The following is a 9,504-nucleotide window of genomic DNA, read 5'->3' as shown; positions in this document are numbered from 1 at the left end:
ACATAAATAAACATTCACTAATATGTTCCTTTAACAATGGACACATAGATAATTACCATACACGTGTCAGTCCAATTGCAGGTACACATAGACACACATAGCTGCACTTGTCTGTCGCGCCTGACAATAGTAAACATGTAACAAAAAATGTGACAATGATGGGACACTATGTCATTCAAACGTACACACGCTAACATTATAAATTACAGTAACACTAAACACACGTACATGTATATATGTCATTCAATTTACATAAAAAAACGTTCACTAATATGTTCCTTTTACAATTAACACACAGATAATTACCGTACACATGTCAGTCCAATTGCAGGTACACATAAAAACACATAGCTGCACTTGTCTGCCGCTCCTGACAATAGTATACATAGGTATACACACAAAACAGTCCTTTATCAACTAATGTATATGTGTGTGTGTGTGTATTTATTCCTTGTATTTACTATTTTTGTCTGCAAAATCGAGTTATTAGCTCTTGGACCCCGCCTTTCTAACAAATGTATTTATCCTCTTTTATATCAACTACCTTGAGGTTACCTTGAGGTGCTTCCGGGGCTTAGCGTCCCCGCAGCCCGGTCGTCGACCAGGCCTCCTGGTTGCCGTTCTGATCAACCAGGCTGTTGGACGCGGCTGCTCGCAGCCTGACGTACGAGTCACAGCCTGGTTGATCAGGTATCCTTTGGAGGTTTATTTATAAACTACATTTATTTCTCACTAACACACACACACACACACGCACACACACACACACACACAGTGGAAACAGGAGGCCAGACACAGGATTCAGAATAGGAGATGAAGAACTTAATGAAACGGACTGAGAGAAAGATCTAGGAGTTGATATCACACCAAACCTGTCTCCTGAAGCCCACATAAAAAGAATAACGTCTGCGGCATATGCGGGACTGCCTAACATCAGAACAGCTTTCAGGAACCTGTGTAAGGAATCATTCAGAATCTTGTACACCACATATGTAAGACCAATCCTGGAGTATGCGGCCCAGCATGGAGCCCGTATCTTGTCAAGCACAAGATGAAGCAGGAAAAAGTCCAAAGGTATGCCACTAGACTAGTCCCAGAACTAAGAGGCATACGTTACGAGGAAAGGCTGCGGGAAAAGCACCTTGCGACACTGGAAGACAGAAGAGTAAGGGGAGAGACATGATCACAACCTACACAACCCTCAGAGGAATCGGACCGCGTAAACAAGGAATAAACTATTCAACACTGGTGGGACGCAAACAAGGGGACACAGATGGAAACTGAGTACTCACATGAGCCACAGAGACGTTAGAAGGAACTTTTTCAGTGTCAGAGTAGTTAACGGATGGAATGCATTAGGCAGTGATGTGGTGGAGGCTGACTCCATACACAGTTTCAAATGTAGATATGATAGAGCCCAGTAGGCTCAGGAATCTGTACACAGTTGATTGACAGTTGAGAGGTGAGACCAAAGAACCAAAGCTCAACCCCCGCAAGCACAAATAGGTGAGTACACACACACACACACACACACACACAGGAAGCAGCCCGTAACAGCTGTTTAAATCCCAGGTACCTATTTACTGCTAGGTAACAGGAACAACAGGGTGAAAGAAACTGCCAGTTTCGTTTCTGCCATCACCGGAGGATCGAACACGGACGCTAGGATTACGAGTTGAGAGCACTGTCTACTCAGCTGTCAGGCCCCGTAGTGCGTGTACTCGTCAAAAAACATAATTTGGGAGAGGATAGGGAAAGGAATGATGCTTCCTGGGTTGGGGAGTTGGTGTGGGGTTAGTCACTTGGTGGCCTTGGACCTGTGGAGGAGGGGGGGGAAGGGGCGGGGGGAGTTGCCAGTTATGAATTAATGATTGAATTTGTTAAGATAGGGTATTTATGTAAAAGACGTTGTGAAGAGATAGAAAGAAAAGTGTTCCTGACTGCTGTAAGGTAGTGAGTAATTGACTTGTATGTTAGGAAAATAAATGCTTACTAGAAAATTACCTTTTCTTTGAAAAAGTTATTTTACAAAATAAGTACAAGTTACTTGTAAACAAAATATGATTATTTTCCTTTAATAAACACACATGAGCTCAAATGGTCCTCGGGAGTCAGAGAGATTGAGAATGAAACAGCAAAATAGTAACAAAAAATGAGACAATGATGGGATACTATGTAATTCAAACATAAACCTGGAAAGTATGTAAATTACAGTACCACTAAACACGCGTACACGTTAATATGTCAATCAATTTACATAAATAAACATTCACTAATATGTTCCTTTAACAATGGACACATAGATAATTACCATACACGTGTCAGTCCAATTGCAGGTACACATAGACACACATAGCTGCACTTGTCTGTCGCGCCTGACAATAGTAAACATGTAACAAAAAATGTGACAATGATGGGACACTATGTCATTCAAACGTACACACGCTAACATTATAAATTACAGTAACACTAAACACACGTACATGTATATATGTCATTCAATTTACATAAAAAAACGTTCACTAATATGTTCCTTTTACAATTAACACACAGATAATTACCGTACACATGTCAGTCCAATTGCAGGTACACATAAAAACACATAGCTGCACTTGTCTGCCGCTCCTGACAATAGTATACATAGGTATACACACAAAAACAGTCCTTTATCAACTAATGTATATGTGTGTGTGTGTGTATTTATTCCTTGTATTTACTATTTTTGTCTGCAAAATCGAGTTATTAGCTCTTGGACCCCGCCTTTCTAACAAATGTATTTATCCTCTTTTATATCAACTACCTTGAGGTTACCTTGAGGTGCTTCCGGGGCTTAGCGTCCCCGCAGCCCGGTCGTCGACCAGGCCTCCTGGTTGCCGTTCTGATCAACCAGGCTGTTGGACGCGGCTGCTCGCAGCCTGACGTACGAGTCACAGCCTGGTTGATCAGGTATCCTTTGGAGGTTTATTTATAAACTACATTTATTTCTCACTAACACACACACACACACACACGCACACACACACACACACACAGTGGAAACAGGAGGCCAGACACAGGATTCAGAATAGGAGATGAAGAACTTAATGAAACGGACTGAGAGAAAGATCTAGGAGTTGATATCACACCAAACCTGTCTCCTGAAGCCCACATAAAAAGAATAACGTCTGCGGCATATGCGGGACTGCCTAACATCAGAACAGCCTTTCAGGAACCTGTGTAAGGAATCATTCAGAATCTTGTACACCACATATGTAAGACCAATCCTGGAGTATGCGGCCCCAGCATGGAGCCCGTATCTTGTCAAGCACAAGATGAAGCAGGAAAAAGTCCAAAGGTATGCCACTAGACTAGTCCCAGAACTAAGAGGCATACGTTACGAGGAAAGGCTGCGGGAAAAGCACCTTGCGACACTGGAAGACAGAAGAGTAAGGGGAGACATGATCACAACCTACACAACCCTCAGAGGAATCGACCGCGTAAACAAGGATAAACTATTCAACACTGGTGGGACGCAAACAAGGGGACACAGATGGAAACTGAGTACTCACATGAGCCACAGAGACGTTAGAAGGAACTTTTTCAGTGTCAGAGTAGTTAACGGATGGAATGCATTAGGCAGTGATGTGGTGGAGGCTGACTCCATACACAGTTTCAAATGTAGATATGATAGAGCCCAGTAGGCTCAGGAATCTGTACACCAGTTGATTGACAGTTGAGAGGTGAGACCAAAGAACCAAAGCTCAACCCCCGCAAGCACAAATAGGTGAGTACACACACACACACACACACACACACAACAGGAAGCAGCCCGTAACAGCTGTTTAAATCCCAGGTACCTATTTACTGCTAGGTAACAGGAACAACAGGGTGAAAGAAACTGCCCAGTTTCGTTTCTGCCATCACCGGAGGATCGAACACGGACGCTAGGATTACGAGTTGAGAGCACTGTCTACTCAGCTGTCATGGCCCCGTAGTGCGTGTACTCGTCAAAAACATAATTTGGGAGAGGATAGGGAAAGGAATGATGCTTCCTGGGTTGGGGAGTTGGTGTGGGGTTAGTCACTTGGTGGCCTTGGACCTGTGGAGGAGGGGGGGGAAGGGGCGGGGGGAGTTGCCAGCTTATGAATTTAATGATTGAATTTGTTAAGATAGGGTATTTATGTAAAAGACGTTGTGAAGAGATAGAAAGAAAAGTGTTCCTGACTGCTGTAAGGTAGTGAGTAATTGACTTGTATGTTAGGAAAATAAATGCTTACTAGAAAATTACCTTTTCTTTGAAAAAGTTATTTTGCAAAATAAGTACAAGTTACTTTGTAAACAAAATATGATTATTTTCCTTTAATAAACACACATGAGCTCAAATGGTCCTCGGGAGTCAGAGAGATTGAGAATAAACAGCAAAATAGTAACAAAAATGAGACAATGATGGGATACTATGTAATTCAAACATAAACCTGGAAAGTATGTAAATTACAGTACCACTAAACACGCGTACACGTTAATATGTCAATCAATTTACATAAATAAACATTCACTAATATGTTCCTTTAACAATGGACACATAGATAATTACCATACACGTGTCAGTCCAATTGCAGGTACACATAGACACACATAGCTGCACTTGTCTGTCGCGCCTGACAATAGTAAACATGTAACAAAAAATGTGACAATGATGGGACACTATGTCATTCAAACGTACACACGCTAACATTATAAATTACAGTAACACTAAACACACGTACATGTATATATGTCATTCAATTTACATAAAAAAACGTTCACTAATATGTTCCTTTTACAATTAACACACAGATAATTACCGTACACATGTCAGTCCAATTGCAGGTACACATAAAAACACATAGCTGCACTTGTCTGCCGCTCCTGACAATAGTATACATAGGTATACACACAAAACAGTCCTTTATCAACTAATGTATATGTGTGTGTGTGTGTATTTATTCCTTGTATTTACTATTTTTGTCTGCAAAATCGAGTTATTAGCTCTTGGACCCCGCCTTTCTAACAAATGTATTTATCCTCTTTTATATCAACTACCTTGAGGTTACCTTGAGGTGCTTCCGGGGCTTAGCGTCCCCGCAGCCCGGTCGTCGACCAGGCCTCCTGGTTGCCGTTCTGATCAACCAGGCTGTTGGACGCGGCTGCTCGCAGCCTGACGTACGAGTCACAGCCTGGTTGATCAGGTATCCTTTGGAGGTTTATTTATAAACTACATTTATTTCTCACTAACACACACACACACACACACGCACACACACACACACACACAGTGGAAACAGGAGGCCAGACACAGGATTCAGAATAGGAGATGAAGAACTTAATGAAACGGACTGAGAGAAAGATCTAGGAGTTGATATCACACCAAACCTGTCTCCTGAAGCCCACATAAAAAGAATAACGTCTGCGGCATATGCGGGACTGCCTAACATCAGAACAGCCTTCAGGAACCTGTGTAAGGAATCATTCAGAATCTTGTACACCACATATGTAAGACCAATCCTGGAGTATGCGGCCCCAGCATGGAGCCCGTATCTTGTCAAGCACAAGATGAAGCAGGAAAAAGTCCAAAGGTATGCCACTAGACTAGTCCCAGAACTAAGAGGCATACGTTACGAGGAAAGGCTGCGGGAAAAGCACCTTGCGACACTGGAAGACAGAAGAGTAAGGGGAGACATGATCACAACCTACACAACCCTCAGAGGAATCGACCGCGTAAACAAGGATAAACTATTCAACACTGGTGGGACGCAAACAAGGGGACACAGATGGAAACTGAGTACTCACATGAGCCACAGAGACGTTAGAAGGAACTTTTTCAGTGTCAGAGTAGTTAACGGATGGAATGCATTAGGCAGTGATGTGGTGGAGGCTGACTCCATACACAGTTTCAAATGTAGATATGATAGAGCCCAGTAGGCTCAGGAATCTGTACACCAGTTGATTGACAGTTGAGAGGTGAGACCAAAGAACCAAAGCTCAACCCCCGCAAGCACAAATAGGTGAGTACACACACACACAACACACACAGAGGAAGCAGCCCGTAACAGCTGTTTAAATCCCAGGTACCTATTTACTGCTAGGTATCAGGGACAACAGGGTGAAAGAAACTGCCCAGTTTCGTTTCTGCCATCACCGGAGGATCGAACACGGACGCTAGGATTACGAGTTGAGAGCACTGTCTACTCAGCTGTCAGGCCCCGTAGTGCGTGTACTCGTCAAAAACATAATTTGGGAGAGGATAGGGAAAGGAATGATGCTTCCTGGGTTGGGGAGTTGGTGTGGGGTTAGTCACTTGGTGGCCTTGGACCTGTGGAGGAGGGGGGGGGAAGGGGCGGGGGGGAGTTGCCAGTTATGAATTTAATGATTGAATTTGTTAAGATAGGGTATTTATGTAAAAGACGTTGTGAAGAGATAGAAAGAAAAGTGTTCCTGACTGCTGTAAGGTAGTGAGTAATTGACTTGTATGTTAGGAAAATAAATGCTTACTAGAAAATTACCTTTTCTTTGAAAAAGTTATTTTGCAAAATAAGTACAAGTTACTTTGTAAACAAAATATGATTATTTTCCTTTAATAAACACACATGAGCTCAAATGGTCCTCGGGAGTCAGAGAGATTGAGAATAAACAGCAAAATAGTAATAAAAAATGAGACAATGATGGGATACTATGTAATTCAAACATAAACCTGGAAAGTATGTAAATTACAGTACCACTAAACACGCGTACACGTTAATATGTCAATCAATTTACATAAATAAACATTCACTAATATGTTCCTTTAACAATGGACACATAGATAATTACCATACACGTGTCAGTCCAATTGCAGGTACACATAGACACACATAGCTGCACTTGTCTGTCGCGCCTGACAATAGTAAACATGTAACAAAAAATGTGACAATGATGGGACACTATGTCATTCAAACGTACACACGCTAACATTATAAATTACAGTAACACTAAACACACGTACATGTATATATGTCATTCAATTTACATAAAAAAACGTTCACTAATATGTTCCTTTTACAATTAACACACAGATAATTACCGTACACATGTCAGTCCAATTGCAGGTACACATAAAAACACATAGCTGCACTTGTCTGCCGCTCCTGACAATAGTATACATAGGTATACACACAAAACAGTCCTTTATCAACTAATGTATATGTGTGTGTGTGTGTATTTATTCCTTGTATTTACTATTTTTGTCTGCAAAATCGAGTTATTAGCTCTTGGACCCCGCCTTTCTAACAAATGTATTTATCCTCTTTTATATCAACTACCTTGAGGTTACCTTGAGGTGCTTCCGGGGCTTAGCGTCCCCGCAGCCCGGTCGTCGACCAGGCCTCCTGGTTGCCGTTCTGATCAACCAGGCTGTTGGACGCGGCTGCTCGCAGCCTGACGTACGAGTCACAGCCTGGTTGATCAGGTATCCTTTGGAGGTTTATTTATAAACTACATTTATTTCTCACTAACACACACACACACACACACACGCACACACACACACACACACAGTGGAAACAGGAGGCCAGACACAGGATTCAGAATAGGAGATGAAGAACTTAATGAAACGGACTGAGAGAAAGATCTAGGAGTTGATATCACACCAAACCTGTCTCCTGAAGCCCACATAAAAAGAATAACGTCTGCGGCATATGCGGGACTGCCTAACATCAGAACAGCCTTCAGGAACCTGTGTAAGGAATCATTCAGAATCTTGTACACCACATATGTAAGACCAATCCTGGAGTATGCGGCCCCAGCATGGAGCCCGTATCTTGTCAAGCACAAGATGAAGCAGGAAAAAGTCCAAAGGTATGCCACTAGACTAGTCCCAGAACTAAGAGGCATACGTTACGAGGAAAGGCTGCGGGAAAAGCACCTTGCGACACTGGAAGACAGAAGAGTAAGGGGAGACATGATCACAACCTACACAACCCTCAGAGGAATCGACCGCGTAAACAAGGATAAACTATTCAACACTGGTGGGACGCAAACAAGGGGACACAGATGGAAACTGAGTACTCACATGAGCCACAGAGACGTTAGAAGGAACTTTTTCAGTGTCAGAGTAGTTAACGGATGGAATGCATTAGGCAGTGATGTGGTGGAGGCTGACTCCATACACAGTTTCAAATGTAGATATGATAGAGCCCAGTAGGCTCAGGAATCTGTACACCAGTTGATTGACAGTTGAGAGGTGAGACCAAAGAACCAAAGCTCAACCCCCGCAAGCACAAATAGGTGAGTACACACCACACACACACACACACACACACACACACACACACACACACACAAGGGGGCCTCGTAGCCTGGTGGATAGCGCGCAGGACTCGTAATTCTGTGGCGCGGGTTCGATTCCCGCACGAGGCAGAAACAAATGGGCAAAGTTTGTTTCACCCTAAGTGCTCCTGTTACCTAGCAGTAAATAGGTACCTGGGAGTTAGTCAGCTGTCACGGGCTGCTTCCTGGGGTGTGTGTGTGTGTGTGGTGAGGAGAAAAAAAAAAAAAAGTAGTTAGTAAACAGTTGATTGACAGTTGAGAGGCGGGCCGAAAGAGCAAAGCTCAACCCCCGCAAAAACACAACTAGTAAACACAACTAGTAAACACACACACACACACACAGGAAGCAGCCCGTAACAGCTGTTTAAATCCCAGGTACCTATTTACTGCTAGGTAACAGGAACAACAGGGTGAAAGAAACTGCCCAGTTTCGTTTCTGCCATCACCGGAGGATCGAACACGGACGCTAGGATTACGAGTTGAGAGCACTGTCTACTCAGCTGTCTGGCCCCGTAGTGCGTGTACTCGTCAAAAACATAATTTGGGAGAGGATAGGGAAAGGAATGATGCTTCCTGGGTTGGGGAGTTGGTGTGGGGTTAGTCACTTGGTGGCCTTGGACCTCTGGAGGAGGGGGGGGGGAAGAGGCGGGGGGAGTTGCCAGTTATGAATTTTATGATTGAATTTGTTAAGATAGGGTATTTATGTAAATGACGTTGTGAAGAGATAGAAACAAAAGTGTTCCTGACTGCTGTAAGGTAGTGAGTAATTGACTTGTATGTTAGGAAAATAAATGCTTACTAGAAAATTACCTTTTCTTTGAAAAAGTTATTTTACAAAATAAGTACAAGTTACTTTGTAAACAAAATATGATTATTTTCCTTTAATAAACACACATGAGCTCAAATGGTCCTCGGGAGTCAGAGAGATTGAGAATGAACAGCAAAATAGTAACAAAAATGAGACAATGATGGGATACTATGTAATTCAAACATAAACCTGGAAAGTATGTAAATTACAGTACCACTAAACAAGCGTACACGTTAATATGTCAATCAATTTACATAAATAAACATTCACTAATATGTTCCTTTAACAATGGACACATAGATAATTACCATACACGTGTCAGTCCAATTGCAGGTACACATAGACACACATAGCTGCACTTGTCTGTCGCGCCT

The sequence above is a fragment of the Procambarus clarkii genome, chromosome 22 (assembly GCF_040958095.1).
Source record: "Procambarus clarkii isolate CNS0578487 chromosome 22, FALCON_Pclarkii_2.0, whole genome shotgun sequence".
NCBI classification, from domain to species: Eukaryota; Metazoa; Arthropoda; class Malacostraca; order Decapoda; family Cambaridae; genus Procambarus; species Procambarus clarkii.
Note: the sequence above shows the minus strand (reverse complement) of the source record.